At 48.8% G+C, this 16,270-nt stretch overlaps 1 protein-coding gene across 1 annotated transcript in view; it reads right to left on the bottom strand.

Annotated features, from left to right (window-relative positions):
• Il21r (interleukin 21 receptor) overlaps window positions 1-14,655 on the bottom strand; it is a 30,346-nt gene extending 15,691 nt beyond the window's left edge. The window contains exon 1 of the mRNA XM_020181976.2: window positions 14,240-14,655. The gene's annotated coding sequence lies outside the window, so the exon portion shown is untranslated. The remainder of the gene's footprint in view (window positions 1-14,239) is intronic.
• Window positions 14,656-16,270: the final 1,615 nt, after the last annotated feature.

Genomic DNA, 16,270 nt, shown 5'->3' on the forward strand with positions numbered 1-16,270 from the left:
TTCCACCTCTATACAGGGGTGACAAGTACCCAAGGCCACCACATCCTGCCTTGTGTCCTCTGATTGGGTTTCCTCATGAGTCTTTGCTGCATCCCTGCATGGGACCCCTGCAGGAATGCCTGTCCACCAGAATCCGGGGCTGAGGAATGGTTCGGGAGTTGTAAGCATTCAGACCAAAAGTTGGACAGACTCGAGGAAATTCTGGATAAGTTTAGGAAATCAGACAGTTAATGCTGCAGATTATCTAAAGTGCGTAATTTCACGGTGAACAGAGAGATGCAAATAAAAACCACAAGGATGTGCTACCTACATTTTATCAGATTGCAAAAACTGAGTCTGACAGTCACATGCTGCTGAGGGGATGACACAACGAGACTCATTCATAGGCAGGGGAGATGCAAATTAGTACATTCTGGAAAGTAGCTTGATACTGCCCAATCAGTGTCACTCCTGTGACACACTGAAGAAACTCATCATGGACAAGCAAGAAGTGTTTACAGCAGCCCTGATTTAATGGTGAGCAATTAGAAACAACCCGTCATCACGGGAATGGGAAAAAAGAAGTTGTGATACAATGGCTCAATGTGAAAATGAATCACTCACCACTTCACAGAAGAAAGCAAGGGCTCACACACACAAGCTGTGAGTGGAGAAAGTAAGTTAGCCAAACATGGTGGTCACACCTGTAATACCAGCCCTGGGAGGCTGAGGCAGGAGACTTACAAGTTCAAGGTCAGCCTGAACTACTGAGGCCCTGTCTCAAAACAAAACAACAACAAAAAAGTAGTTAGAAAAGAGCCAATGCATAATAAAACCGTCTATGTTGCACTTAAAGCCACACAAAACAATTCTATGTATTGTTTAAATGAACATACATGTGTCATAAAGAAATTGGGGGCTGGGTGCCATCTGCTCGCACCTGTAATCCTAGCTACTCAGGAGGCAGAGATCAGGATGATTGCAGTTCAAAGCCATCCTGGGCAAAAAGTTCTAGAGACCCTATCTCAAAATAAATAAATAAATAAATAAATCACAAAAAAGGACTGGTGGAGTGGCTCAAGGTGAAGGCCCTGAGTTCAAACCCCAGTATAATAATAACAATGTATACACATATAAATAAATATAAAAGTGATAAAATAAAATTAATATTAAAAAAAGAAAAGAAAGTTGGGAAAATGGCAAATGGCAAATTTTGAATAGTGTAGAAAAGGAGGAAATAAGAGAAGGGGGACTCAGGAGTCTCAACAGTTTGGCAACGCTGGGCAAAAGCACTATGAGTATGTTATTACTTATGCCTTTTGTATGTCCAAACTAACATTTGAAATGAAAGCAAATCTTAGTTTTGTAAAATGAAAAATGTGGAGAGAGCACATCCACTTTTGGCCATGATGGCATCACTGGTATCTGACTATTCTCCCTGCTAAGAACAAATGCTAAACAGGAAATAAAAAAGACTCAGGAGAGCAACCCAGTTATATAGTACTTGGCAGGAAGAAAGTCACTGAAAGTTTGTAAGCAATCCCTCTGATGATTTACCAAGTCACTGAAAAGAAGAAGTCTAATATACAGCACCTGATATTAGGATGAAGGCTACAAGATGATTTGGGCAGCTTTGCAGTATGAGGGAAGAATTGGGGCTCAGGGTCTGGCAAGAAAGATGGTAAGCATTCAAAAAAGCTACACCTTGAGAAGAAGGAAAAGTCAAGCACAGTTCAGACTTGACCACATCAAGGAGATCTTCCTATATGCTATGCATGTTAAAACAAAATGAATTTCTATCTGGAAAAAGCTAGCTTTATCCAAAGCCTCTATATTTTTTTATGCATAATGCTTAGTGGTCAATTAAAATTACAAGGCAGACTAGGAGGCACAACCAAATGATCAACAACCAAGAGGGAAAAAAGACAATAGAAATGGATGCATAGGTGATTCAAGTGGTAGAGTGCCTGCCTAGCAAGAATGAGGATCTGTGTTCAAATCCCAGTATAAGCAAAAAAAGTAAAAAGAAACATCAGAAGAAAGTATTAATGAACTGAAAGATTGCTCACCAGAAAACACCCAGATTGAAGCATGCAGAAGGAAAAAAATTTCAAAAACACAGAAAAGTGAAAAAGACACATATGGAATATTGCAGAAAAAACATATATATATTTGGAGTTAAGACAGAGAGGGGAGAGAACCAGTCAAAAGTCATAGTAGAGTTATTGGTCAAGAGCTTTTCCAAACTAACAGGACACCAAACCACAGATTTTAAAAGCTCGTCAATTCCCAAAAAGGATAACTACAAAGAAAACCACATCTAAGCTCATAGAAAAACCATTTTTAAAAATAAAAGGCAAAAATATATTGAAACACTGGTCCGGCAGGGTGGCTTACACCTCTAATCCTAGCTACTCAGGAGGTGGAGATCAGGAGGATTGTGGTCCGAGGCCATCCCAGGCAAAAAGTTAAAGAGACACCATCTCAACCAACGAGCTGGGCATGGTGGTTCCTGCCTGTCATGCCAGCTACACAAGAGGTATAGGTAGGAGATTCACAGATAAAGCCTGACCATGGGCCAAAACTCAAGAACCTACATGAAAAATAACTACAACTAAAAGGGCTAGATGCATGACTGATGTGGTAAAGTATCTGCCTAGCAAGCATGAGGCCCTGAGTTCAAACCCTAGTGCCACCAAAAATGAATAATTAAAACAAATAGTACTGGTGAAGCTGGATATTCCCATGCATGTGATAAAGCTAGATTACCACTTCACAACATGTAGAAAAATTAGCTCAAATGGATCAAAGATCTAGATACAACATGTAGAACTATAAGTCTTAAGACAAGGCTTTGGTATATATCTTCATGACCTTGTACTAGGCAGTAGTTTCTTCAATAACACATCAAAAGCAAGAAAAACTAGATATTTGGGACTTACCAAAATTTACAAGGTTTGTGCTTCAACAGACTCTGTTAGCAGAAAGAGAACCCAACGACAGGGAAAATATTTGCAAATTGCATTTAAAGATCTGGCACAAGGAATCCATAAACAGCTCTTGCCACTCAAATCAAAATGCCAAAGAACCCAATTTAAAAATGGGTAACAGATCTGGGTAACTATTTCCCCAAAGGAGATCCACAAATGACAAACACATAAGAAACTGCTTGTTATCATTAGTCATCAGGGGAATTCAAATAAAGACACCATGAGACACCACTTCTCACCCCTGGGATGGTTATCATAACATGAACAGCAACATTGACTGTGTGAAGGAGGAAAGGAGGACACAGGAAACCTTCTGCATTGTGTCAGATGGCACAGTCACTATGGAGAACAGTTGTGAAGACCAGGGAGTGGCTCAAGTCAAGCACAAAGCCCTGTGTTCAAAACCTGACTTCAAAAAAAAAAATAAGACAAAGAAGAAGACAAAAGAACAAAGAATAGATAGGACAAAAATCAGAAATGACAAGATGATAGATTTAGTCCCAAACACATCAGTAGTTTCATAAAATACAAATGGACTAACCACCGGAATTAGACAATCTTGACCCTAAAAATTGACATTCAAAGAAAATCAAATTGTAAGCATATCTTTCTCATAAATAAAATGCAAAAATCCTTAAAGATGCTACCAAGCCAAATCTAGCGACCCTAGAATACATAACACATCATTACCAGACTGGTTCAGTTCAGGTACATAAAATTAGTTTGAAACCTGAAAACTGGTAGTCATTTCACAACATTAACAGAACAAAGAAGAAATTCTGTATGGTTAGTTAATAAGTTGAGAAAAAATTTGATGAATCGAAGCATCCATTCATGATTTTTCAAAATCTGTCAGAAAATAGAATTTCTTTTCCAGGAATTTGTTATGTAGCCCAGGCTGGAACACGAGATCTTCCTGTCTCAGCTTCCCGAGTGCTGGGATTATAGGTGGATGCCACCATGCTTTGCTTGATATATTGAACTTTCTCCTTGAGGATGGAAAAAAACCTAGAATGTCTTCTTGCACTACAGGTACTAATCAAACACAATAAGGAAACAATAACAAAATAAATTTGTAAAGATTAGGAATTCTAAGTATTTGAGGGTGGTGTGAGGACTGACTACCTAGATAAACTATTAGAATAATAACTGCTAACCAAGGAAACTGAGGATGAAATCAATGTGAAATTTATTGTATTTTTAAAGATCCACAAAACTGACTAGAAAAAAACAGAGAAGACTCAAGCACCTAAAATGAGAAATGAAGGAGGAGATGATACAGCTGATGCCACAGAAATAAAATGAGAATAAGCGAAAGAGAAAGCTATGAGACAGGTATGGTGGTGCATACCTGTAATCCCGGCACTCAGCAGACTAAGACAGGAGGATTGAAAGTTTAAGGCCAGCCGGGGTTGCATAGCTACCCTTGTCTCAGGCATTTTCCCAGCTGGTGGGAGGCCCTGGATTTGATCCCTAGCCTTGCGAAAGAGAAGAAAGAAAGAAAGAGAAAGAGAGAGAAAGAAAGAAAGAGACAGAGAGAGAGAAAGAAAGGAGAGAGAGAGAGAGAGACAAAGAAGACAGAGAGAGAGCTTGAACACTATGTGGCAAGTGATTGGATAAACTTGAAGAAATTAACCAGCTCCTAGGACATACAACCTCCTGAGAGGATTTTTCCTGAGAAAAAACAGGAATCCCCAGTCTTATAACTGGTAAGGAGATTGCACTGATAATCAGAACCCTCCCAGTAAGGAAACGCCCAGGGCCCAGTGGCTTCACTTGAGAATTCTACCAAACATTTAAAGAAGGATTAATGTTGGGAATGGTGGTACATACCTGTAATCCCAGCACTTGGGAGGCTGAGGCAAGGGGGTTGAGAGACCCTGTCTCATTGAAGGAAGGAAGGGAGGCAGGGAGGGAGGGAGGGAAGGAAGGAGGGAGGAACGAAGGATTAACACCAATCCTTTTCAAATTCTTCTAAGAAGGGAACACATCCAAACTCATGTTATGAGACCTTGATGCAAAGCCAGAAAAAGATGCAAGAAAAGAAAACTTACAGTCACCATGACGAATACAGATGCAAAAACATCCCTAAAAAGTCAAAGAGCTGAATTCAACAAGCCAGGAAGAGGACCACACACCATGACAAGCAGGATTCATCCCTGGAATGACTCCAAACACTAACTGAACAAAGGACAAAAAAACACATGACCCTCTCACTTAACGTGTAAAAGAGCGGTCAACAAGATTCAGTGCCTTTTAATGATAAAAATCAGGGGACAAAGTAGAAATACAAAGAGACTCCCTGGAAGGCTGCATGCGGCCTGCAGCTGACACATGAGACTGAGAGCTTTCCCTCCAAGGCCAGGGCCAAGGCCAGGGCGCCCGCCCGCTTTGTCCTTCTACTCAGGCAGTGCTGGCAGTCCTGGCCAGAGCATTTCAGCAAGAGAAAGGAAGAAAAGACACCCAAGCTGAAGGGAAGAAGTAATACGGTCTCTGTCTACAGGTGACACCATTCCTACATGTGGAAGAGTCGCAGCGTCCAAAGCCAACTCTCAAATATTAGTGGCGTTTCTATACATGAGCCAGGAACAAACCCAAAGGGAAATCAAGAAAACAATTTCCTTTACGTTAGCATCAAGGTAACAAAATACTTAGGAATAGCCCAAGAGGAGAAAGGCTGTACAAAACATTGTTGAAAGAAAATAAAGATGACACAAAGAAATGGACACCCTCCTTCATAGTCTGGAAGACGTAATGCTGTCAAGCTGTCAACAGCACCCAAAGAAAAACATGGCTTTAATGCATTTCCTACCAGAACCCTTGTGGTATTTTTGGGGTAAGGCAGCACTGGGGTTTGAACACAGGGCCTCACGCTTTTGGCAGGTGCTCTATTGCTTGAGCCCCTCCTCCGGCCCTTTTTGCTCTGTTATTTTGAGACAGGGCCCCTCTTTATGCCCTTCTGACCTGCGCTGTGATTCTCCTACTTGTGCTTCTTCCCATGGCTTGGGATGACAGGCGCACACCACTGCACCAGCTATTATTTGAGATGGGGTCTCATGAACATTTTCCCTGGACTGACTTCAAACCTCAGTTCTCCCAATCTCTACCTTCTAAGTAGCTAGGACTGCAGGTGTGAGCCGTCGGTGACCAGCATCCGATGGCATTTCATTTTTCAGACATAGAAAAATCCATCCTAAAATTCACAGGGAGTCTTGAGGAACCCTGACTAGCCAAAGCCACCTTGAGAAGAGCAAAGCTGGACGTCACACATTCCGGTCTCAAAACATATTAAAAAGTTACTGTAACTGCAACAACATGGTACTGCCATGGATACACACAGACCATGGAAAAGAACAGAGATTCCAGAACGACAGCTCACGAGATGGAATCCTCCAGAAGTTATGGCAGGAACGTGAGACCCACGTGGCGAAGGGTGAAGGTGAGCTCTCGCCTCACATCATACACTAAACGATGAAAATGGGTCGACGCTCTCAGGCGAAGCCCTGGAACGATAAACGTCCTAGAAGCAAACATAGGACACGTCCTCGTGACAGCAGAATGGGCGATTTCTGGATAGGATGCAAAAAGGAAAAAAAGCACAGGCAACAGTAGAGAGCAGAGTACGTCAGACTTTAAGCACAGCGAAGGAAAAGATGGCCAGAGTCAAAGCGTACCAGAGAAAGAACGGGAGAAAACACTCCCAAGCCATGCGTCAGGTAAGGGCTTCATACCCAGAACACAGCAAGAGCCCCTACAACTCAATAACAACCCCAAAACCCAATTTAAAAACAGGCAACAGACTTGAACGGAAGTTTAAAATGACCAACAAGCACAGGAAAAGGTGTTCAATGTCACCAGCCATCAGGAAAAGTAATCAAACCACAATGACCTGTTGTCATAGACCTCGTAGGATGGCCATTATTTAAAAAAAAAAAGCTTGCGCTGGCGATATGGCTCAAATGGTAGAGTGTTTGCTCAGCAGGTGTGAGGCCCTGAGTTCAAATCCCAGTTCCTCCAAAAAAGAAAAGAACCAGAAAGTGACAAGTGTTTGTCAAGATGTGGAGAAATCAGAACACTTTGGGTGGGATGGTAAAATGGTGCAATTTTTAATTTTTTTTTTCAAATTTAAAAAGGACATATCAGTTTGCTACTATTTTGGTGGGGATTTTGGCCTCTGTACTTATCTTTATTCTTTTATTTCTGAATGAAGTTAGGTACATCTTGGCTACTGTAAATATCGGGGCAGTAAATGTGGCATCTTGAGATTTTGGGGGATATACCTGGTATGTACATACAACGGAGCATTATTCAGCTTTCAAAAAGAAGGAAACCCTGCCACAGGCCACTGCCAGGGATGAACCTTGAGGACATTTTGCTAAGTGAAATAAGCCAATTACAGAAAGAGCCATGGGCAGGATTCCACTTACGTGGCCAAAGTGACCACATTCACAGAAACGTCACAGAATCAGGAGGCAGCTGCTGGTCCCGGGGGCTGCTGGAGGGGACGGTGACATGGGAGTTGTTTGATGGATGCAGACTTCCACTCATGCAAGAGGGACTTGAGGGGCCTGTGGTCAATATGGCAATAGTTAACAACACAGCGCTGTCTGCTTAAGGCTTGAAGGTAGAAAGAAACCTTACTGGCTAATGAAATCCAGTTGCAGACACTCTGCTCTGTACCGTGCCTCATCTCACAGGACTACCAGAGGAACAAGTCTAGAAATAGTGCAAATGCAAAGACAAGAGCCCCTCACCTAAGCCAAGGCACCAAGGCACACGCCTGTAGTCCCCACTACTTGGGAGATGGAGGCAGGAGGATAACTTGAGCCCAAGAGGTCAAGGCCTCCATCTCAATAGGAAGGAGGGAAGGAGGGAAGGAGGGAAGGAAGGAGGGAGGGAAGGAAGGAGGGAGGGAAGGAAGGAGGGAGGGAAGGAAGGAGGGAAGGAGGGAGGGAAGGAGGGAAGGAGGGAGGGAGGGTAGGAGGGAGGGAGGGAAGGAGGGAGGGAAGGAGGGAGGGAAGGAGGGAGGGAAGGAGGGAAGGGAGGAGGGAGGGAAGGAAGGAGGGAAGGAGGGAGGGAAGGAAGGAGGGAGGGAAGGAGGGAGGGAGGGAAGGAGGGAGGGAGGGAGGGAAGGAAGGAGGGAAGGGGGGAGGGAAGGAGGGAAGGAGGGAGGGAAGGAGGGAGGGAGGGAAGGAGGGAGGGAGGGAGGGAGGGAAGGAGGGAAGGAGGGAGGGAAGGAAGGAGGGAGGGAAGGAGGGAGGGAGGGAAGGAGGGAGGGAGGGAGGGAAGGAGGGAGGGAGGGAGGGAAGGAAGGAGGGAGGGGGGAGGGAAGGAGGGAAGGAGGGAGGGAGGGAAGGAGGGAGGGAGGGAGGGAAGGAGGGAGGGAGGGAAGGAAGGAGGGAAGGGGGAGGGAGGGAGGGAAGGAGGGAAGGAGAGAAAGGACCAAAGAGGTGAAAGTAGTTTAGACAATGTTATAGAATGTCAATACTTATAAGTAATTAGAAGGGCATTGTTGTAAAGCAAGACTAGCCAATGGTGGAGAAAAGACACCCTAGGGATAGACTGATACAACCAGTGACTTCCCAGTACAAGCACCATTAAAAAGCAGTGGAGAAAGTGTAACATTTAAACAATGATAGTGAGGCCATGAGTTCAAACCCCAGTGCCACTAAAAGACAAAAAAAAACAATGATGGTAGGCTGGGGTATTGCTCAGAGACCCAGTGCTTGCCTAGCATTTGCAGGACCCTGGATTGGATCACCAATGCTGCAAAAAAGAAACGATGGCAGATCGGTAGAATGTTCATATGGAAAAAACAAACCTTGATCCCTACCTCACACCACACATACAAATAAACCCAGATGGACCACAGACCTAGACATGAAAGTAAAATAAAAGATCATGCAGAAGAAAACATACTGTTAATGTTTTCATGACAGTTTTCTGGCCATGCTTCTTGCTCTAGCCATAGAGGAAAAGATGGACCAAGTGAATTTCATTAAAATGAATGATTTTTTGTTCATCCAAAGCTTCCTACAAGAGGATGGGAAGGGAGCCAAATGGAGGCAGGGGACAGTTATATACATGATAAAGAAGACAGCTCCAAGGGCTGGGGAGGGTCTGGGTGACTGTTCTCCTCAGCTGCTCAGGGCTCTCAATATTTACCCTCAATGTGAGATACAAGTTGATACTTGGGTCACTTTGGAACACTGCCGGTACATAGGAGACCCAGTACTTGCATTTTGGGGTACGCATGGGTACAAGGAGCCCGTCTATACACATGCGCACAGCAGCATTGGTTACAAACGTTCTGGAGCTTCTCCCCCAACCCAACCCTGATGGCGAAGGACTGGGGTCTGTTTAGTCCTCAAGTCTGTCGTCCTCATCCACGTAACCCAGGTGGGAGGTGCAGGGATGAAAGTGAAAGGTCAGGGGGTGGTAAAAGTAAAATGTCCCATTTCCCAAAGGGGCCAAGAAGAAATGAGATGAGAGCCAAGGGACTCCCCAGAAGTGCCATAAACAAGCGCCAACAGGTCACTAGAAAGAGAAGTGTCAGAACACAGGGACTTCCCAAGAGGGAACCCAGAAGCAAGAGCTCCTGGGTCCTCTAGGGCATCTTCCCACCTGGCCTTGCCTCTAGCTGTGGCCTCTCTGACCCATTCCTCACTCCAGCTGTCATTCCATGCCTCAACATTGCCCTTCTATGAAAACCCCAATTTCCTTAGCCCGGCATTTGGGACATTTGTTTCCAATGTCCCCTCTGCTCCCCTGCTGCTCCTCCTGGGCTCCAGGCACACTGGGTGGCTGACGGCCCCACACACGCCCTGTTCACCTGGTTTCCACCCTCCGCACGTGCTCCCTTGGTCACCGGAACCCTGCACCCCTTGGCTGACTGTCAGCCTCCTACTCAGTCTTCAAACTCCAGTTCAAATGTCACCTCTGTGGGTCTCTGACCTCTCCAGGGAGTGTGAGTCACTCCTTCCTCTGGGCTCCATCCTTCCACCACAGCACACAGCTCAGGTTGTTTTCCTCTACGTTCTTAAGCAGCAGCCTGGCAGGGACCACGTCACTGAACCTCAGTGACAAACCAGTGCCTTCTACGTGCTCAAAACTCTTCTTACACGAATGACTAAATGACAGAGCATGTTTTTTCTAGTAATGGGTTGTGAAGATTACCATCAACGTTAATTTTTAAAAATCTGTATGGGTGCTACACTCCTTATTCTTGATTCTTCTTTCTTACATTCAGTGCAGAGGCTCTGAGACCTTATGTACTTGGAGAGGATAAAAGTGCTCCAACTTCCCCCTACCTCAGGACCTTTGCACATGCCATTCCTTCTATAATACTTTTCCTTCAGCTTCTTTTGCATTCTTATCCTCAGATTTTACCTTCAAAGTTGTGCCTTCAAAGAAGACATCCAGAACTTGGAGTGCGCTCTTCTGAAGCTCTCTGTGCTGTCCCACCCCCCAACTTGTCTCCCTCAAAGCAATTGTATTATTAGGACTTGTTTCTGTGTTTATGACTTACCTCTATTATTTCTAGTGCATAGAATAGAGTCTGGAACACAGCAAGTGCTCAACAAGTAGCTGAAGAAGAACGACTGAGTGAATGAATTAACTGGGCTAACACTTGGGACAGCCCTGGACAGGTCTCAGTTTCCCTATCAGCTCTTCACTGTCCCCTGGAACTACCCTCCCTCGACCCCAGGCAACACCCTCAGTACCCAGAGTCTGGAAGTGACAGTGACTGTTGTCTTTGGATGAGTGACAGGGGACTTTCAGAGAGGGCCGTGGGCTGCCCAGGGTCACACTGCATATCTCGGCTAAGTGGGGTTCTCAGGCTGGGAAAGAACTAACTAGGTGACCAGGGCAGGAAAGGAGACCCTGTCACTGATGCACAGCACAGCAAGACCTCATTCTTGCCTTTGCTCCTCTGAAGAATGGGGTGGTGGCCTCAGCCCAACCCTTAATGTGGCACAGAGCAACTTATGGCGGTCTGAGGACCCTGGCCTTGCAGCCTGGGTGGTGGACGTTGATGAAGACATGACCGCCTCTGGCCAGCCCATCACTCCTGCAGCAGGCAACTCTGCATGTGGACTCCTTCTTCAACACCCACCTCCAGCTCCTGCCCTTGCTGGTGGCCCAGTGCCAGCAGGCTGTCCCTGTCAATGCCACCTCAGGGAGCATCTCCTCCCTGCAGCTCACGTCCTCCAGGCCAGCAGGGCTGTTGGCAAAGCTTTGAACCACAGCTGCTGAAGCCCTGAGGTCAGGGGCAACCTGGCCTGTCACCCTCCATCTCTGGCAGACTGAGTGCTACTGACTTGCCCTGGAGAAAGTTGGCAGGCCAAGTCCTGGTCTCCATTTCATACTCGTGGCAGATAAAGCAACAGAGGCCCGGAGAGGCCCCAAAGCCTCATCCGTGGTCACACAGCGAGTGTGAAGGGAGGGGCCTGAGGGAGGAGACAGGCTGGTACATTTGCCTCTCCTCCCCTGGGGACAAAAAATGGTCAGTTCCTCCCTGGGGGTGCAGACGCCAGCAGTCTGGGTCCTGGGTGCAGCTGGCCTGAGCATCTGCCCCTCCATGGGGCCCCCGCCCCGACCCTGGGGAATATTCTCAGGTCGTTTCAGAAGTTCCAGGTTTACTCAGAGCTCTCATTTGAGCTGTCATGAAAAGTCCCTTCGGTCTGGGGCCACACAGAGGGTGGGGGCTGTGGCACCTGGGAGCCAGCCACGGGTGAACGTGGGGCTCCTCCCAGCTCCCCAATCCATGGGTTTCTGGGGGCTCCGGAGAAGCTGTGAGGAAGGGGCTGTGAAGGCGGGAAGACCCTCTTCCTCAGTGACATGCTTCTCCTGTTCTCGTGGCTCCCTTCCCTCCTTTTCCAAATGGCTGTCTGTCCATCCTCTCTGAGCCTCTGCTTCCCCATCTAGAAAGGGATGGGGGGAATCACTGGAGCAGCCATCGTTTGTTGGGGACATGGTATTTCCAGAACCCATACTGTGCTCTGGTCAGGAGCGAGATCACCACCAATAAAATGAAAGGAAAACCTGGGAGCTACTGTTTCCTGAAAGCCATGTGCAGGTCACTGCTGAGTGTGTGCCCTCATCACTGCACTTTGCTGTCTGGGCCCTGCTGAGCACCAGGACCTAGGAAGGTGCCTGACTCCATAACAAGTGCTGTGTAAATACGTGTGCCATAAACACTCACAGCCAGGTGGAGATCAGCCATCTCTTTCCTCTTCTCATTTCCTCACATTGCGGCTAAAGCACAGAGAAGGTGAGTGACTTACTCAAGGTCACACAGCACTAAGTGGGGAACTGGGACTTGAACCCACAACTGGCTGATTTCAAAGCTCAAAGTCACCATCAGCGGCGGGCTGATAGAGCAGGGTCCACACCCCCACCTGCCCGTGGGGACCTTGGCTAGCTGTGAGGAGCAGGCTGGCACTCCTGTGTGTGGGATCCTGAGAGTCCTGCCCCCTCCTGGCTGTGGAGGGAATGGGCATTCCTTCCTCGCATGCATGCATTTATCCAGGCACCCGGGCTGTAGAGAGGTTGGCTGGTCCCCAAGCTGGTGACTGCTTTTCCCTCACACTGCTCTCCTCCCCAGCACCACCCAGGAGCCCCTTGCAGCCTCTACCCCTGCCTCCTTCTCTCTGCTTTTGGGCTGAAGTTGGCCTCAATTGGGGGCCTGCAAAGGCTTGGGCTCAGGCCTGGCCCTGTTCTCATGGTCCCTGACTCTGGTCATCTCCTTGCCTAAGAGGCCCAGTCAGGGTCCAGATATTGGCCAGGGTGGGCAGCAGGACCAGGCCTCGCCTCTAAGAACTGCCAGCACTGCGGCAGTGGATGCCCAGACACCCTGGTCCTCTGCCCACAAGGTGCCCAGGTGCCACAGGTCTGCTCTTTGTGTTATCCTGTCCCACGGTTGTGGCCTGGCCATTGTACAGGCCAGAGTCCAACCCTAGTCCAACCTCTGCATGCCTCAGTCACCCTTAACCCGGGGCAGGTCCCCATGGACCTTCAGTCTCACCATCTGTGAAACAGGACACCCAAGCCACCAGTCCCGCCTGCTGCTCTGAGGATTCTCATGTGTCTAGGTCAGTGGTAGGCCAGGGGTAGGGCTGGGGACAGTGACACTACTTCCCTGAGCATGTTCCTGCGTTCTCAGCTGCTCTTGGCATCTGGCCCTTCCCCTTACAGTCTCAAGGTCCTTCATGATGACAGCTCCCTTCCCAAAAGGAGCCTGTGCACTGTCATGCCCCCAAGTCCTCGTATACAGCCCCACCAGGGTGGAGCTGCCTCGATCCCCATTTTGCAGGTGGGAAGACTGAGGCCTCATGAGAAAAGGAGCAAGTTCACTGGCTAGGTTTCCCCAATCCACCATGTACCGTGAAACCCCTACTCCCTGCGGAGTGAGTCATCCTCTCAGGGCGGCTTCCTGAAGCCCCCATGCTGGTCCCAGGCTCCTGCAAGCAGTGACTGGTACCTTCCTCAGGTCTCAAGTCTCCCCCTCCGACCAACCTTCACTCTGGCCTCTTACACGGCTGCTCATTTTCCCCTTCCATCCTTCAGGCTTGGCCTCCACTAACCTCCCCACTCCCTGCTCCTCCACACACAAGAGGTTTTTGCCTCTTACCATCGGACTCTGGGCTTTGTGAGAAGGACAAGAGGACAGTATGCAGTCACCTGGCAGAACTGCCCACCCTGCATAATCCTGGGGAGTCTCCTAAGGAAACCCCTCTTCCCCTCAGAGTCACATTTCCTTATCCACCAACCCCTGTTTGGAAGAATTTGTTGAAACAAAAGTGATAAAACCTGAAGCTGGCACAGCGTTGACGCCCCTCCCCCGACACACGGGGGATATTCCCATGGGGGAATCCATCCCTGCCCTGCGCCCACCACAGCCTGACACAGCTGCCCACACTCCAGGTGACTGTCACGTTGCATTTGCCGGGAACTGGCTCCCTCTCCCTGCATCTTGCAAGTGGCTTCCACAGGCAGGGGGCCATCTCAGCCTCACCCCTGTCTCCACAACCCCAGCCTCTGCCGACACACAGCAGAAGACTGCAGTCACTCTGAGCTGGGCGGAACAGGAGATCCAACTCTGCCCAGTCTGACTGCACAGCCTTCTGTGCCTCAGTGTCCCCAGCTGTAACCTGGCACAGGACTTTTCAGAGTCCTCTCACCGTGTTGCCAGATGCCACAGGCAAGGCACAGACCCTTGGGGTAGAGAAGGCAGCCACCCTGAGAGAGCGGTGACAGGGTCCACATACCTGCTGCCTTGGGGACCTCCTCAGGAATCCATTCCGCAGGCTTGGAGCACTCTGATGGCCCCCCGGCCCCCCGGGGATGACAGCTGGGCTGGGCTTGGGGGTGGGAGTTGCAGGTCTGAGAAAGCGGGCAGAGGTCTGGGTTGAGAATCCACAACGTGCCTTAGTCACCAACCAGTCACCTTGGGCAGGCTGGCAGATGGCTGGGTTTCTGGGCAGGTGTCCCACACAGAGGGTGGCAGCTGGGCCCCAGGGCAGCCAGAGAGAAGGAGGCTGTGAGTCAGGAATCAGTCAGCTGCTCCAGGGGTGGACAGACAGACAGACAGACAGCTGCATGGCTGTCAGTGACACTCCTGGAGAAGCAGGCAGCCAGCTGGGTGCCGAGCCCCACAGTCACACTGGCCCGGGCTGGCGCGTGTGCCGAGCGGGGAGGAAGAGGAGGATGTGGTGAGCGGTCCCCGCCCCGCCCAGCCCGGCTCCTCCTTGGGGGAGTGAGAAAGAGGTGGGGGACCGGGCCTACAGAGAAGCAGGCGCCCACTACTTACTAAAGGTCACCTGATAAGAAGACATTTGGGGCCACTGGGAGAGACACCTGCCTTTTGGGGACACATGACATCATCCTCCACAGACCTCCTAAGTCAGGACCCATGAGGTCGACGGTGTGGCCAGAAGCCTCCGCTTCTCACAGATGTGGAAACTGAGGCTCAGAGGTGTGAAGAGGCGGGGCATCCAGATGGAAGGCCCTCGGGGCCGCGTCTAACCCCTTCGCTCAGAGAGGAAAGGCGCGAGTCCCAGGGCCATGGACTTGCCCTGGTCCATGGAGCTCCCCGTGCCACAGTTTTCAAACTGGCCCGATGTGTTCATCCACACTGGGCCTCCCTCTCGGCCAGGAGGCTGTGAACTTGGGAGTCCCTCCTTGGGTGTGGCACAGCCTCCTCTTGGTCCCAGCTCCTCTTGGATCCAGCCTCCCACTTCAGGTCTGTGGGAGCCGGGTATGGTCTCCATGCAATGGAGGACAGAGTCCCTGGGGCATGTCACAGCCCCTCTCTGAGTACATTCCTTTGTCCATTTGTGAAACGGGGACATCCAGCTACAAGGGACCCACTCACATAAGGGAGTTCAAGATGAAACTAGAGGAAAGAAATTCCCAAGCCAGTTTTTGCCCTGTGACAAGCCAGGGGTCAGATACCTTTGGTAGACATTTAAGATACCAGGGGACAAAATTCAAGTGCCTCGTGCCCAGCAACCTCAAGAGGAAGAGGAAGACAGCTGCTCCACTGTCACCACCACACCTCGCCTTGCATAGGCACCTGAACGAGCTCACTTTATGCCACCAACTCTGCAGAACAGACAAGACTAATCCCATTTTACAGATGGAGAAACTGAGGCAGAGAGGCTTGGAAAATCTCACAAGCGCCCAAGTGTTGACACTAGGGTTTGAATCTAGCTGTGTCTGGTTCCTAAGCTTGCACCAGGCTGAGAAGGGTGAAAGAGGCCTGAGGGGGCCCAGGGAGGGCAGGGGCGACTGGGTCCCCTGTGTCTTGACCCAAGTTGTCTCATAGGCACATGCCATTGTTCCCTGCTGACTCATTTGGGGAAACAACTTGCAGTTGCCAACAAGGACACTCCAGAGAAGAGAACGAATCTTGCTCTTCTTTCCTTCTTTTTTCTTTCTTTCTCGATGAGTCTGAGGAAGTGGGTACAACCCCCCTGTGGTTCATCTGAGAGTCTCTGTCAACAGAGGTCCTGACTACTGCTCTGCAGATCTTGGGAGGGAGCCAGTTTCTCTCTCTCCCCCTTGAACTTCAGAGTAAGCCTCGTATCCCGCCTTGAACTCAGGGCGGTTGGCAGATCAAGGGGAGTCAGAAAGAGTAAATGTTTACGAAGAGCTCACCAAAGGATGTCAAAGAGTTCCAAAGAACTCCAAAGACACTATTTATCACCATCCTCATAATTTCCTTGTGTGACAGATGAAGAAACTGAGGCTCAAGGAGGGTAAGTGACATGTCCAAAGTCACACAGCTGGTGAGTGAT

This window comes from Castor canadensis, chromosome 17 (genome assembly GCF_047511655.1).
Source record: "Castor canadensis chromosome 17, mCasCan1.hap1v2, whole genome shotgun sequence".
NCBI lineage: Eukaryota > Metazoa > Chordata > Mammalia > Rodentia > Castoridae > Castor > Castor canadensis.